General features: G+C 51.2%; 1 protein-coding gene across 6 annotated transcripts in view; it reads left to right on the top strand.

Annotated features, from left to right (window-relative positions):
* The first annotated feature begins 14,745 nt into the window (after positions 1 to 14,745).
* Positions 14,746 to 15,812, top strand: part of IKZF4 (IKAROS family zinc finger 4) — a 179,523-nt gene continuing 178,456 nt past the window's right edge. Inside the window, exon 1 of one of the 6 annotated variants that reach the window (XM_069230593.1) lies at positions 14,746 to 15,014. The gene's annotated coding sequence lies outside the window, so the exon portion shown is untranslated. The remainder of the gene's footprint in view (positions 15,015 to 15,812) is intronic. The other 5 variants (XM_069230592.1, XM_069230589.1, XM_069230590.1 and 2 more) reach the window with 5 other exon arrangements.

Genomic DNA, 15,812 nt, shown 5'->3' with positions numbered 1-15,812 from the left:
TTCCCCCCAGTTCCTGTTAACTGATTTGTGACTTTCCCTTCCCTTTTCAGAGCTGTATGACCCACTGCCTGACATCAGCTTTGTTTGCCCATGGACTAAAGCATATTGAGATTGGTATTTTGTCATCACAAAGTAACTGGACATTATTGCACCGTTATGTGTAATACATTTGTTGAAAATACAAGCAGACTCCTGTTTTTTTAAGTACAATAAGTGATTTATTTTAAGAGCTACATATAGGTACATGATTGGGAAACGGTGATGGGTGGGGGTGGAGTAATGTCCATGGCAGAGTCCAGTTCTCAGTCGCACAGGTGCATTGTCCATATGCCTGGGGAAGGATGGAGCAGGGGCAGTTCAAAGTTGGACAGGGTGACAATGTGGGACAGTGGGATGACATCAGGGGGTATCTTAGGCTGGCGGGGGTCTTGCAATCCTACTCTGTCTTCTTGTGAGATCTCAGGTTCCGCTTGCGGGGTGGTTCTTCTTCTGCAGGAGGTGGGGTTCTGGTGGCCTGTCGTTGTGTGGAGGCCTCCTGTCCACTTGCGCCGGCGGAGGTGGTAGGCTGTTCCTGGCCTGGGCTAGTGACAGGGGCCCTTTGGGGTGCCACATGGTCCCGCAATGTGGTGACGATCTGGGTAAGGGCCAGGTCGATGGTCCCCATTGCGGAACCGATGTTCCTCAGTTCCTCCCTGAACCCCATGTACCGTTCCTCCTGCAGTTCCTGGATCTCCTGGAACCGGGCCAGTACCGTCGCCATCGTCTCCTGGGAGCGGTGGTATGCTCCCATAATGGAGGAGACGGCCTCTTGGAGAGTGGGTTCCCCGGGCCTGTCCCCCCCCTGTCGCACAGCAGCCCTCCCAGTTCCCCTGTGTTCCTGGGCCTCTGTCCCCTGGACGGTGTGCCCACTACCACTGCCCCCAGGTCCCTGTTGTTGTTGGGGTGGTGGGTCAACCTGGGTGCCCTGTAGTGGTGGACACACCGCTGATTGACGTGTCCTGGAGACAGAGGCATGGGCCCGCTGGGTGGGAGCTGTGCTGGTGTTCCCAGAGGGGGTTGGGTCTGGTGTAGCCAGGTGGCTGTCTGTGGGGAACCGACTGTCCAGAGGTCCCTGATGGGCCGGGCTGGTCATCTGGCTCCAGGGAGACAGAGCTGCTATCATCGCTGGGGGCCTCTTCTGGGGGTGGGATGGACATCTCGGGACCCTCCGTGGCGGTGTGGTGGCGTTCGGGTCCGGCAGGGGTATAAAGGTATGGTTATTGCTTCTGTGTGTGGCATTTCGTGTGATGGGTGGGTGTCCGTGTACCCAGGTGCAGGCATTCCCTTGTGGGGGCTTTTGTGAGGGTGGCTTGTGGGGGTGATGTGTGTGTGCAGTGGACATGCTTTGGTGATGGGTGTCCATGCTTTGTGGTCGCATGCAGGGCTTGGTGTTGGGATGGGTGGGTTGTGATGGTGAGCCTTTTGCTAGGGGTTGGTGTGATGGGGGAGGGGGTGAGGGTGAGGGTGGGGGTATGATTTGGCATGCAGGTGGGGTGGGGGTGGGAAGCAGTAGTGAAGATTTGCCTTACCAGAGTCCATTACTCCGCCTACTCCTTCGAGGCCCTCCGGATGCAGGATGTGCAAGACTTCCTCCTCCCACGCGGTAAATTCTGGGGGAGTAGGTGGGGGTCCGCCGCCAGTCTTCTGCACCGCAATGTTGTGCCTTGATACCATGGAACGCACCTTCCCCCGTAGGTCGTACCATCTCTTCCTGATGTCGTCACGATTGCGTGGATGCTGTCCCACCGCGTTGACCCTGTCCACTATCCTTTGCCATAGCTCCATCTTCCTGGCAATTGTGGTGTGCTGCACCTGTGCCCCGAATAGCTGGGGCTCTACACGGACTATTTCCTCCACCATGACCCTGAGTTCTGCGTCACTGAACCTGGGGTGTCTTTGGGGTGCCATGGGGTGGTGTGGTTGAGGTGTGGGGTGGCGTTTGTGGTGATGAGTATGGTGCGTGTGGTGGTGTGTGGTGTTTGGTGCGTGGATTCTATGTGGGTGATGGTGTTGTGTGCCTCTGTGTTGTGGGATTGTCTATTCTGTGCTCTCTCTCTAGCCTTCGTCAGTGATTCCGGGTCGTAGGGGCATGTGGGTGATGTGGGTGTGTGTTTTATATTGTGTTGGGTGTGTGGGAGTGGTGTTAGTATGTGTATCAGGTGTGTGTATTTCAAACTGACCAATGTGGCTGAGTTTTCTATGTGTGTATGTATTTTGACCGCAGCGGTGTGTACAGCCAATGGAATACCGCGTTTAAAAGACCGCCGCGTGGATTTGTGGGTCGGAATGGTATGGGCGTATTTCTGTTGGCGTGACGGTGGAGGTTTGGTCTTCGTCATTTTTTCGCTGACCTTTGGTGTGGCGGACTTTTGTGGATGTCGGGTTTTTGGCGGTTTGCCAGTTGCGGGTCAGAATGACCGTGGCGGTTTACCGCGGCGGTGTTATGGCGGTCTTCTGACCGGCGGTAAGTGCCTTTTACCGCCGAGGTCAGAATGACCGCCATAATGTCTAATGCAGAAGAGAATGTGGTGGAACTCGACATCACCCCTTACATACATCTTAGGATGAGAGAGTTAAGGTCTCTCTGCAAATTAAAAAATATTACAACTGGTTCAAACCCTACCAAATTAAAGCTCCAGGAGCTTTTGGCAGAGTTTGCCAAAAACAACCCCTCTGAGGATGACCTCACAGAGGAGGAAACTAGTGATGTGGAGGAAGTCCCACCTCCAGTCCTAGTTAGGGAAATCAGGGCTCCTCAAACCCTGGTTCCAACTGTGATAGTCAGAGATGCTACTTCTCTCACAGGAGAGTCCAGCACCTCTAGAATCACTGAGGACAGCCTCAGTGAAGATGACCTACTGTAAGCCAGGATGATCAAAAGATTGGCTTTAGAGAGACAGCTCCTAGCCATAGAAAGGGAAATACGAGAGATGGGTTTTGGTCCCATCCATGGTGGCAGCAACATAAATAGGGTCAGAGATTCTCCTGACATGTTGAAAATCCCTAAAGGGATTGTAACTAAATATGAAGATGGTGATGACATCACCAAATGGTTCACAGCTTTTGAGAGGGCTTGTGCAACCAGAAAAGTAAACAGATCTCACTGGGGTGCTCTCCTTTGGGAAATGTTCACTGGAAAGTGTATGACCTCATGAAGGCTACCCTGATTGAGGGCTTTGGATTCTCCACTGAGGAGTATAGAATTAGGTTCAGGGGGGCTCAAAAATCCTCGAGCCAGACCTGGGTTGATTTTGTTGACTACTCCGTGAAAACACTGGATGTTTGGATTCAGGGCAGTGGTGTAAATGATTATGATGGGCTGTACAATTTATTTGTGAAAGAACATCTGTTAAGTAATTGTTTCAATGATAAACTGCATCAGCATCTGGTAGACCTAGGACCAATTTCTCCCCAAGAATTGGGAAAGAAGGCGGACCATTGGGTCAAGACTAGGGTGACCAAGACTTCCACAGGGGGTGACCAAAAGAAAGGGGTCACACAGACTCCCCAGGGGAAGAGTGTTGAGACATCCAAAGGTAAAAATAGTAAAGAGTCTTCTACAGGGCCCCAAAAACCTGCTCAGGAGGGTGGGCCCATAGCCTCTTCACAATCCAATTTTGGGTACAAGGGTAAAAACTTTGATCCCAAAATGGCCTCGTGTCATAGCTGTAATCAGCCTGAACACCAAACTGGAGACAAGGCCTGTCCCAAGAAAGGTTCCACTTCTAACTCTACTCCAGCTAACACTGGAATGACCAGTCTCCAAGTGGGATCAACAGTGTGCCCAGAGCAAATCAGGGTTCACACTGAAGCTACATTAGTCTCTGAGGGTGGGGTGGATTTAGCCACACTGGCTGACTGGCCCCCTAACATGCAAAAATACAGGCAGCAACTCTTAATTAATGGGACAAGTGTAGAAGGCCTGAGGGATACAGGTGCCAGTGTCACCATGGTGACAGAGAAACTGGTTTCCCCTGGTCAATACCTGGCTGGACAAACTTATCCAGTCACCAACGCTGACAATCAGACTAAAGTACATCCCATGGCTATGGTAACTTTAGAGTGGAGAGGGGTCAATGGCCTGAAACAGGTGGTGGTCTCCTCAAATATCCCTGTAGACTGTTTGCTTGGAAATGACCTGGAGTCCTCAGCATGGGCTGAGGTAGAACTAAAGACCCATGCAGCAATGCTGGGTATCCCTGAACTGGTGTGTGTCAAGACAAGAACACAGTGCAAGGCTCAGGGTGAAAAAGTGGTGTTGGAGGCCCAACCCTCCAAGAGAAAAGGAAAGAAGACTGGGGAACCAGCTTCAACACAACAAGAGAAAAGAACCTCTCTTCCCAGGAAGAAGTTCTGCCCTCTGAGGGAACTGAGCCCCTGGAGTTAGAACCTTATCAGGTTGAGCTCCTAGGCCCAGGGGGACCCTCAAGGGAACAGTTGTGTAAGGGGCAAGAAACCTGTCCCTCTCTTGAAGGCCTTAGGCAGCAAGCTGCTGATGAGTCCAATGGAAAAATAACAGGAACACATAGAGTCTATTGGGAAGATGGACTCCTTTACACTGAGGCAAGAGATCCCAAACCTGGTGCCACTAGGAGAGTGGTAGTGCCTCAGGAGTTTAGGGAGTTCATTCTGACCTTAGCTCATGACATTCCTCTTGCTGGGCATTTGGGACAGACCAAGACGTGGGAGAGACTAGTCAACCACTTCTATTGGCCCAAAATGTCCCAGGAGGTCAAGGAGTTTTGTGTCACCTATGCCACCTGTCAAGCCAGTGGTAAGACAGGTGGACACCCAAAGGCCCCCACATTCCACTTCCAGTGGTGGGGGTTCCCTTTGAAAGAGTGGGTGTGGACATAGTGGGTCCACTGAACCTCCCACAGCCTCAGGAAACCAATACATACTAGTAGTAGTGGATCATGCTACTAGATACCCTGAAGCAATTCCCCTTAGGTCGACTACTGCCCCTGCAGTAGCCAAAGTATTCATTGGTATTTTTACCAGAGTGGGATTTCCTAAGGAGGTGGTGTCTGACAGAGGTACCAACTTCATGTCAGCATACCTGAAACACATGTGGAATTAGTGTGGGGTGACTTACAAATTCACCACACCATACCATCCACAAACCAATGGTCATGTTGAAAGATTTAACAAGACATTGAAAGGCATGATCATGGGGCTCCCTGAAAAACTCAAAAGGAGATGGGATGTCCTCTTGCCATGTCTGCTTTTCGCCTACAGAGAGGTGCCTCAGAAGGGAGTAGGGTTTTCCCCCTTTGAACTTCTGTTTGGCCATCCTGTAAGGGGACCACTAGCTCTTGTGAAAGAAGGCTGGGAGAGACCTCTTCATGAGCCTAAACAAGATATAGTGGACTATGTACTAGGCCTACGTTCAAGGATGGCAGAGTATATGGAAAAGGCAAGTAAAAACCTTGAGGCCAGCCAACAGCTCCAGAAGTTTTGGTATGACCAAAAGGCTGCAATGGTTGAATTTCAGCCAGGGCAGAAAGTCTGGGTTTTGGAGCCTGTGGCTCCCAGGGTACTCCAGGACAGATGGAGTGGCCCTTACCCAGTGCTAGAAAAGAAGAGCCAGGTCACCTACCTGGTAGACCTAGGCACTAGCAGGACCCCCAAGAGGGTGATCCATGTGAACCGCCTCAAGCTCTTCCATGACAGGGCAGATGTGAATCTGTTGATGGTAACAGATGAGGACCAGGAAGCTGAGAGTGAACATCTCCCTGATCTCCTCTCCACAGACCCCAAAGATGGTTCTGTTGATGGAGTGGTCTATTCAGACACCCTCTCTGGCCAACAGCAATCTGACTGTAGGAAGGTCCTGCAACAGTTTGCTGAGCTCTTTTCCCTAACCCCTGGTCAGACACACTTGTGTACCCATGATGTGGACACAGGAGACAGCATGCCTGTCAAAAACTAAATTTTCAGACAGTCTGACCAAGTTAAGGAAAGCATCAAGGTGGAAGTCCACAAGATGCTGGAATTGGGAGTCATTGAGCACTCTGACAGCCCCTGGGCTAGCCCAGTGGTCTTAGTCCCCAAACCTCACACCAAAGATGGAAAGAGAGAGATGAGGTTGTGTGTGGACTACAGAGGACTTAATTCTGTCACCAAGAAAGATGCCCATCCCATTCCAAGGGCAGATGAATTGATTGACAAACTAGGTGCTGCCAAATACTTAAGTACCTTTGACTTGACAGCGGGGTACTGGCAAATCAAAATGGCACCAGGAGCAAAAGAAAAGACAGCATTCTCCACACCTGATGGGCATTATCAGTTTACTGTTATGCCCTTTGGTTTAAAGAATGCCCCTGCCACCTTCCAAAGGTTGGTGAATCAAGTCCTTGCTGGCTTGGAGTCCTTTAGTGCAGCTTATCTTGACGATATTGCTGTCTTTAGCTCCAGCTGGCAGGATCACCTGGTCCACCTGAAGAAGGTTTTGAAGGCTCTGCAAGCAGCAGGTCTCTCTATCAAGGCATCCAAATGCCAGATAGGGCAGGGAACTGTGGTTTACTTGGGACACCTGGTAGGTGGAGGCCAAGTTCAGCCACTCCAGCCTAAGATCCAGACTATTCTGGACTGGGCAGCTCCAAAAATCCAGACTCAAGTCAGGGCATTCCTTGGCTTGACTGGGTATTACAGGAGGTTTGTGAAGGGATATGGATCCATAGTGACAGCCCTCACAGAACTTACCTCCAAGAAAATGCCCAAGAAGGTAAACTGGACTGTAGAATGCCAACAGGCCTTTGACACCCTGAAACAAGCAATGTGCACAGCACCAGTTCTCAAAGCTCCAGATTACTCCAAGCAGTTCATTGTGCAGACTGATGCCTCTGAACATGGGATAGGGGCAGTGTTGTCCCAAACAAATGATGATGGCCTTGACCAGCCTGTTGCTTTCGTTAGCAGGAGGTTACTCCCCAGGGAGCAGCGTTGGAGTGCCATTGAGAGGGAGGCCTTTGCTGTGGTTTGGTCCCTGAAGAAGCTGAGACCATACCTCTTTGGTACTCACTTTGTAGTTCAGACTGACCACAGACCTCTCGGATGGCTGATGCAAATGAAAGGTGAAAATCCAAAACTGTTGAGGTGGTCCATCTCCCTACAGGGAATGGACTTTATAGTGGAACACAGACCTGGGACTGCCCATGCCAATGCAGATGGCCTTTCCAGGTTCTTCCACTTAGAAAATGAAGACTCTCTTGGGAAAAGTTAGTCTCCTCCTCTTTCGTTTGGGGGGTGGTGTGAGTAAGGAAATGCCTCCTTGGCATGGTTACCCCCTGAATTTTTGCCTTTACTGATGCTAAGTTATGATTTGAACGTGTGCTGAGGCCTGCTAACCAGGCCCCAGCACCAGTGTTCTTTCCCTAACCTGTACCTTTGTTTCCACAATTGGCACACCCTGGCATCCAGGTAAGTCCCTTGTAACTGGTGCCAGGAAAGGTCTCTAAGGGCTGCAGCATATCTTATGCCACCCTGGGGACCCCTCACTCAGCACAGACACACTGCTTTTCCAGCTTGTGTGTGCTAGTGGGGATAAAAAGACTAAGTCGACATGGCACTCCCCTCAGGGTGCCATGCCAACCTCACACTGCCTACAGGTATAGATAAGTCACCCCTCTAGCAGGCCTTACAGTCCTAAGGCAGGGTGCACTATCCCATAGGTGAGGGCATAGGTGCATGAGCACTATACCCCTACAGTGTCTAAGCAAAACCTTAGACATTGTAAGTGCAGGGTAGCCATAAGAGTATATGGTCTGGGAGTCTGTCATGCACGAACTCCACAGCACCATAATGGCTACACTGAAAACTGTGAAGTTTGGTATCAAACTTCTCAGCACAATAAATGCACACTGATGCCAGTGTACATTTTATTGTAACATACACCCCAGAGGGCACCTTAGAGGTGCCCCCTGAAATCTTAACCGACTACCCGTGTAGGCTGACTGGTTTTAGCAGCCTGCCACACACCAGACATGTTGCTGGCCACATGGGGAGAGTGCCTTTGTCACTCTGTGGCTAGTAACAAAGCCTTTACTGGGTGGAGGTGCTTCACACCTCCCCCTGCAGGAACTGTAACACCTGGCGGTGTGCCTCAAAGGCTCACCCCCTTTGTTACAGCACCCCAGGGCACTCCAGCTAGTGGAGTTGCCCGCCCCCTCCGGCCACGGCCCCACTTTTGGCGGCAAGGCCGGAGGAGATAATGAGAAAAACAAGGAGGAGTCACTGACCAGTCAGGACAGCCCCTAAGGTGTCCTGAGCTGAGGTGACTCTGACTTTTAGAAATCCTCCATCTTGCAGATGGAGGATTCCCCCAATAGGATTAGGGATGTGCCCCCCTCCCCTCAGGGAGGAGGCACAAAGAGGGTGTAGCCACCCTCAGGGCTAGTAGCCATTGGCTACTAACCCCCCAGACCTAAACACACCCCTAAATTCAGTATTTAGGGGCTCCCCAGAACCTAGGAACTCAGATTCCTGCAACCTAAGAAGAAGAGGACTGCTTAACTGAAAAACCTGCAGAGAAGACGGAGACACCAACTGCTTTGGCCCCAGCTCTACTGGCCTGTCTCCCCACTTCTAAAGACACTGCTCCAGTGAAGCGTTCCCATGGTCCAGCGACCTCTGAAGCCTCAGGGGACTACCCTGCATCTAGAAGGACCAAGAACTCCCGAGGACAGCGGCTCTGTTCCACAAAGACTGCAACTTTGCAACAAAGAAGCAACTTTGAAACAACACACGTTTCCCGCCGGAAGCGTGAGACTTTGCACTCTGCACCCGACGCCCCCGGCTCGACTTGTGGAGAACAAACACCACAGGGAGGACTCCCCAGCGAGTACGAGACCGTGAGTAGCCAGAGTTGACCCCCCTGAGCCCCCACAGCGACGCCTGCAGAGGGAATCCCGAGGCTCCCCCTGACCGCGACTGCCTGCTTCAAAGACCCGACGCCTGGTAAAGACTCTGCATCTGCAGCCCCCAGGACCTGAAGGATCTGACCTCCAGTGCAGGAGCGACCCCCAGGTGGCCCTCTCCCTTGCCCAAGTGGTGGCTACCCCGAGGAGCCCCCCCCCCCTTGCCTGCCTGCATCGCTGAAGAGACCCCTTGGTCTCCCATTGATTTCTATTGCGAACCCGAGGCTTGTTTGCACACTGCACCCGGCCGCCCCCGTGCCGCTGAGGGTGTACTTTCTGTGCTGACTTGTGTCCCCCCGGTGCCCTACAAAACCCCCCTGGTCTGCCCTCCGAAGACGCAGGTACTTATCTGCTGGCAGACTGGAACCAGGGCACCCCTTCTCCATTGAAGCCTATGCGTTTTGGGCACCACTTTGACCTCTGCACCTGACCGGCCGTGAACTGCTGGTGTGGTAACTTTGGGGTTGCTCTGAACCCCCAACGGTGGGCTACCTTGGACCCAAACTTGAACCTTGTAGGTGGTTTACTTACCTGCAAAGACTAACAAACACTTACCTCCCCCAGGAACTGTTGAAAATTGCACTGTGTCCAGTATTAAAATAGCTATTTGCCATTTGTGTGAAAACTGTATAAGATATTTTGCTAATTCAAAGTTCCTAAAGTTCCTACATGAAATACCTTTCATTTGAAGTATTACTTATAAATCTTGAACCTGTGGTTCTTAAAATAAACTAAGAAAAGATATTTTTCTATACAAAAACCTATTGGCCTGGAATTGTCTCTGAGTGTGTGTTCCTCATTTATTGCCTGTGTATGTACAACAAATGCTTAACACTAACCCTCTGATAAGCCTACTGCTCGACCACACTACCACAAAATAGAGCATTAGAATTATCTCTTTTTGCCACTATCTTACCTCTAAGGGGAACCCTTGGACTCTGTGCATGCTATTTCTTACTTTGAAATAGTACATACAGAGCCAACTTCCTACACAGGGCCTGTGCCCTTAGATTGAACTGGGGTCAGGGCTTCGTCTCTCCCTCCTCTGCCCCCACTTCCAGGGTCCTGCACTCCTCCATCCAGGAGGATACCCCTAGAAGTCACACCCAGTGGGGGGGGTGGTGACTTGGCCAACCGCTCCCCCCATCAGGTCAGCGTTTACCCTCTGCACCTGATCCTCCACTCTAGGGTCTGTACCCTCAGACTGGACTGTTGCCTGGTGATCCAGGACTTCCTGCGGAGCACACCTACCCCCATCAGGTCAGAACGTACCCCCTGAACCTGATCATCCAACCCAGAGTCACCACCCTCAGGCTGGACCACTGCCTGACAAGCTAGGACTTCCTGGGGAGCACACCTACCCCCCACAAGAGAACCACGTTCTCTAACGGCCACATGAGAGTCTGGCTGGCGCTGGTCCCCTAGCCTCTGCCCATCTGGCAGAGCCTGTTTCACCTCCAGCCCAGAAATGGTATCACCAAGGTCATTCCTGGGGGGCTTTGACCTCAGAGCTAACCCTTGGCCCTCCAGGTTCTCCACTGGGGCCCACAACCCCCTCTCAACCCTCTGTCTGGACTTCTGCACCACCTCACTAAGAGTGTTACGGCCAGACACCAGAACTGGTGGGACATTGGTTACAGCCGCCCCCCAGGTTCTCCTGATACTATGGGGTCTCCCTCAGCAGATGGCCCGACAGGGCAGGCTAGGCTTCCCTCCTGGCATTCCCTTCAGAACCTGGGACTGGATCTAGGGCACCCTGGGCCTCTGCCCACCCCCATTCCCTCTCCTCTGAGACTGGACATGGGATCCCTCACCCATCCCATTACACTGGGACCTACCTGGGACACTGCAATCCTTTCCCACCTCACCTTGTTGGGAACCACCTAGACACTCCCTTCAGGAGCAACCCCAAGTGCCTCTTCAGACTCTCTGGTACTTACCCAGAGGTCTGCCTCCAGTGTAAGCTACCTGGGGTCACAGAACTCACACTCCACCGGGTGTTGGCGTAGCTCTGGAAAACAAGGACCGGACATATGCTCTCCAGCAATTACATCACACCACCCATCACATGAATTAACCAAACTACCCTTCACCCAAACATCCAGTGACTCTGCCTTGAAAAAGTACCCCACATCACCCTCCTGAGACTGGTGAGACAGTACTTTATTGTCCCTGACACTCAACCCACATTCTTCTGGGATGTCTCCACACTCCACAACCAGGACCTCTACCTGGGGGGAACCCCTCTCCCTGTCACTCACACCTACAGCCAGTAGAGTGTCCCTCCCACCACTAGGAGTATGACTCCCTATGCCAGTTCCCCAATCCACCTAAGGGACCCTACGCATCACTGGAGCTACCTCATACTCCTGAAACTCCTGGTGTGTGTTAACCCCCTCATTCAAGTTGGGCACCAAGTCTCTGTGCATGTGAACTTCTTCATCAGCACTGGATATAACACTTTTGCTGCCACCATCTGAACTGGACTCAGTCCTCATGGCTTCCAGCTTCAGCTCTTCACATCTCAGTTCCTGAGATGCACACAATTATTTTTCCTTGGCTAAGGCTCTCTTAGCCTCAGCTCTCTCGAGCTGTTCGTCCAGCTCTCTCATCCACTGCTCCTGAGCTAGGAGCCATTCCTCTCCCTCTGGTTCCCTTTCGGGGGCCACTGCCCTCCTCATCAGAGTAGTCCTCCTCCTCAGAACGATCTGGTATGGCTGATCCCAGCATTTCATCAAATACTGAAAAGGGCTGTCTCAAAGACCCACCTCGGGGACCTTCTCTTCACAGCCAGCCCCCTTTCCTTGCAGAAAACCTATAGCATCCTCAATGTGTGGTACTCCAGGTGCCAGAAGTTGACTTCCATTCTGCAAAGGCCTCACAACCAAACCCCAGAGTTCAAAATATCACAATATCTCTAGAAGGACAGCAGAGAACAAAAAGGAAAACACACTATGTGGTATGTAGTGGTCTACGATACGGTAGTAGTGCACACCAATCACTGTGGGTCAAGTGCAAATGCAAGTCCTATCCTCACCACTGACAACCAATGTTAGAAATAGGGTCTCTAGTTGGCAGTCGGCTTGCACCCTGTGCAAGTAGGGACCCTCACTCTAGTAAGGATAAGGGAGATACCCGCTCAGATAACCCCTGCTCACCACCTTAGTAGCTTGGCACACGCAGTCAGGCTGATCTCGGAAGCAATGTGTAAAGCATTTGCACATAACACACAGTAATAAGTGAAAACACTACAAAAGGACACCACACCAGTTTTAGAAAAACAGCTAATATTTGTCTGCGTAAAACAAGACCAAAAATGATAAAAATCCCACATACATTGTTAAAGATATGAATTTTTGAAAGATTTATTAAAAAATACAGTTCCTTGAAGTCAATAGCTCCAGCTGGGGCCATCACAGCGTCATGATCAACAAAACCAACAGTTCAGGCCGGCTGAAGTGTTGCGGGCCAGCTACGGTGTCGGGGAGACCCGCAAACACTACCTTTGGAATTGCAGGGCATCTTGACCCTTGCGGTGAGCTCCGGAGAGCGGTGCCACAGTGTCGGTTCCGGAGTCGGTGCGGGGGTCATCGGGGCCTTCAAGTCACAGGCGTTGCAGATTGAACTCTAGGCTGACATCGTCAGGAGCGCTGGCATGGATGGCGTCGGGCTGCGGTAAGAAGTGGGACAATGTGATGTGCGTTGCTCACAGGTCACTGTGCAGGCAGCGGCTCGGTGACGCTGTCCAGCGGCATCGGTGACACCAGGGCTTCGGTGTGAAGCGGGGCAGTGTTATGTGCAATGTTCCCAGGTCACTGTGCAGGCAGCGCCGTCATCGTTGCTGAAGCGCTGTCGTCGGTAGGCCTAAGACGGCGGTGCAGGGCGGTGCTTGCTTCGTTACCCTCACGAGCGGTGTTGACAGTTCATGGTGCAGGCAGGGATGCCTGGTGACGACACTGGAGTCGATGGTGCTGGTGTCGGTGGACTGGGGCTGCGGGACGGGATGGTGCTTCGTGTACCTCATGAGTGGTGTCCACAGGCCACGGTGCAGGCAGCAGCACCAGTTTCAGCAGAAGCATTGTCGTCAGGGATGCCCAGGCAGCGGTGTGATTAGGCGATGCCGGAGTGCGGGGCCCACAGATTGCGGTGCGAGCAGCGGCTTGTGAAGTCGTCAATGACGATGTCGGTGAGACCAGGGTCACGGTGCGAAGCGGGGCAGTGCGGCTACGTGCAGTGTCAGCAGGTCACGGTGCAGGCCAGCGGCGTCGTTGACGCCATTACAGTGTTTTTTTCTCCTTGAACAGCACAAAACACACAGTTCCCAGTGCTGTAGGAAGAGGAAACTGAAGACTTTGATATCCCTGAGACTTCCAACAGGAGGCAGGCTCTACTCCAAGCCCTTGGAGAACTTTCTCAAGCAGGACACACAGTAAAGTTCACTCTTTGCACTCTTTTCAGGCAGAAGCAGCAACTGCAGGACAGTCCAGCAAAGCAACACACCAAAGGGACAGTACTCCTCCTCTAACTCTTCAGCTCCTCTCCTGGGCAGAGGTTCCTCTTAATTCCTGAAAGATTCTAAAAGTCTGGGGTTTTGGGTCTTCTTCTTATACCCCTTTCTGCCTTTCAAGTTGGCAAACTTCAAAGCAAAGACTTAAGTGTTTGTGAGATCCTTCCTTGTCCAGGCCAGGCCCCAGGGGATTGGAGACTGCATTGTGTGAGGGCAGGCACAATCCTTTTAGGTGTGACCGACCACTCCTCCCTCCCCTCTAGCTCAGATGGCTCATCAGGATATGCAGGCTACACCCTGCACCCTTTGTGTCACTGTCTAGAGAGGTGCAAAACAGCCAAACTGCCAAACTGACAGAGACAGACAATCTACAAACAGGCAGAATCACAAAATGGTTTAACAAAGAAAATGACTACTTTCGACAAGTGCCATTTTCAAACAGACAATTTAAAAACCAACTTCACTAAAGGATGTATTTATAAATTGTGAGTTCAGAGACCCTAAACTCCACATTTGTTATCTCCTCTCAAAGGAAATCTACACTTTAAGGATATTTAAAGGCAGCCCCCATGTTAACCTATGAGAGAGATAGGCCTTGCACAGTTAAAACTGAATTTGGCAGTATTTCACTGTTAGGGCATATAAAATACACTAGTATATGTCATACCTTAAACATACACTGCACCCTGGGGCTACTTAGGGCCTACCATAGGGGTGCCTGACATGTAGTAAAAGGGAAGGTTTAGGCTTAGAAAGTGGCAAGTGGGTACACTTGCCAAGTCCAATTGGCAGTTTAAAAACTGCATACACAGACACTGCAGTGGTAGGTCTGAGCCATGTTTACAGGGCTACTAATGTGGGTGGCACAACCAGTGATGCAGGCATACTCGTAGCATTTGATTTACAGACCCTGGGCACCTCTAGTGCACTTTACTAGGGAATTACCAGTAAATCAAATATGCCAATGATTGGTAAACCAAGCAATAGTACAATTTACAAAGAGAGCATATGCACTTTACCACTGTTTTAGCAGTGGTAAAGTGCCCAGAGTCCTAAAGCCAACAAAAACTAGTCAGAAAAATTAGGAGGAAGGAGGTAAAAAGACCGTGGATGACCCTGCAAAAAGGGCCAGGTGCAACAATTTGCCAGGTCTAAACCCCAGTCTATGCCGAGCACTCAACGCATTTTCTCATTACACTGTCGCTGGGTCAGTTCTAGCCCTGCATTTTAGTGTCGTTGGTTGTCTGGAACTTGACGCTCTAGCGTACAGTCTGCTCTCGGTGGTGTCTGGCTCTCAGGCTGCCGCCACTCTGGCCCGACAACCCCCTCTCTCTGGTGTCTGGCGCTCGGTGTTTTCGGCACTCGGCTCTTCTCGTCTGTCTCCCGGCAGTGGGACCGGAAGTTGTTGCCGGTTCCCGGATGGAGGAGGCGCCGCCGGGGGTTCCCGTCTCGGGCCGCAGCGGGATTCGGTAAAGAAGAGGTGGCGGGCCCCGGAGCGCCCTCTCCCGGAAGTGGCAGGAGGCGCGGCCTCCGGGAGAGGAAGAGGACAGGTGAGAAGGCTGGGGAAATGGGCAGCTGAGGGGCAAAACACCTCTGCAGGGAAGGACAGTAAACATCACTAAGTAGAGAGGAGGGGCAGTGGTGGGGTCGCTGAGTAATAAAGTTGAGAGGAAAATTGGGTTGGGGTGGACAGATAAGGGGATACGCAACAGCTCAGGGAACAGAATCCTTTGTCTTTCACGAACACCTTAATTGTATTATTATGTTATGTCCACCTTACAAGAACTACCATTCTGCCTTGAAGACTTATTTAATATGTCATTTTATATGTTACCCAGAGGTCTTAAACTGCTTTGCAGAAGAGCTGTTGGGCATTACTCAAGAATCAAAAGGTACCCAGTCATAAATATTGAGTACAAAATGCGAATAGGTACGAGACAATACAGATGATTGTCCAACACTTAGGTGGAAGGGTGATAACCCAAGGTAGGGCTTAGTGGAAAGTCAAGTTCAAGAGGGTAGCAGGTTGACGAGAAACTAACTGAATGTCTTTCAAACAAGAGGACTTTCATTTCAGATTTGAAGATTGTTCAAGAGAATTCTCCAACATACGCACCCTAGCGTGAATTCAGTGACCAGCCAACCTTACTAAATACTCCTCCGTTGGTATCCATCATGAAGGGTTCCCCACATACGTCCAAGTTAAAAGCAAACTCCCAGTAGGGTTTCCATCAAGACACACCGTGCGTATCCAACTTAAACCTCACTTACAGCTTCTGATAGAAAGAAGGTATCGAAACTGTTCACAACACGCCTTCCTCCAACTTAATTCGCTTATAAAACTAATC

The sequence above is a fragment of the Pleurodeles waltl genome, chromosome 4_2 (genome assembly GCF_031143425.1).
Source record: "Pleurodeles waltl isolate 20211129_DDA chromosome 4_2, aPleWal1.hap1.20221129, whole genome shotgun sequence".
In the NCBI taxonomy this organism is placed as follows: domain Eukaryota; kingdom Metazoa; phylum Chordata; class Amphibia; order Caudata; family Salamandridae; genus Pleurodeles; species Pleurodeles waltl.
This window is presented reverse-complemented; position numbering and strand designations above follow the sequence as displayed.